We start from the raw sequence: 527 nt of genomic DNA, 5'->3' as shown, positions 1-527 counted from the left end.
CTATGGTTTTGTATTTACTTACCAAAATATAATTACTGTATAATTAGTGCATTCTACTTGTTGCAGAATTTAGAATCAGAACTGGTTTTACAGCTAAGTAAATATCACAAGAATCTTATCTTGCCAGTAGAACAAACGTAAGTAAAAAGAAAATTAGGTCATAGAATAAAGGGGATAAAAAATATGTGAATAGTCACCATAGGATTTATAATGTTTATTTTTCCACATGTGTGAAAATACAACTGGATTAAAAATTATTATTAATGTATCTACTTAAAATATATCAATGTTCCTCGAGTTAACCGTTTGAATTTCTTAATTGTTTCTGATGCAACAGTGCAAAATACACTGTAGAGCTGTGCCAAAACGCCACCTACAGGACAATGCAGAAATGAAAAGTCAATTTAGCGACCAAAAGGGGGCAGTATATTACTAATTTCAACGAGGTTTACATTTGACTTCACGTCTTTCCTCTTGGACGAGACGAGACTACCTGTGCCGATTCTAAACCGTTACTTAGGTCCTTC

This window comes from Brachyhypopomus gauderio, chromosome 14 (genome assembly GCF_052324685.1).
Source record: "Brachyhypopomus gauderio isolate BG-103 chromosome 14, BGAUD_0.2, whole genome shotgun sequence".
In the NCBI taxonomy this organism is placed as follows: domain Eukaryota; kingdom Metazoa; phylum Chordata; class Actinopteri; order Gymnotiformes; family Hypopomidae; genus Brachyhypopomus; species Brachyhypopomus gauderio.
The sequence above is the reverse complement of the archived record's forward strand: the minus strand, read 5'-3'. Positions refer to the sequence as shown.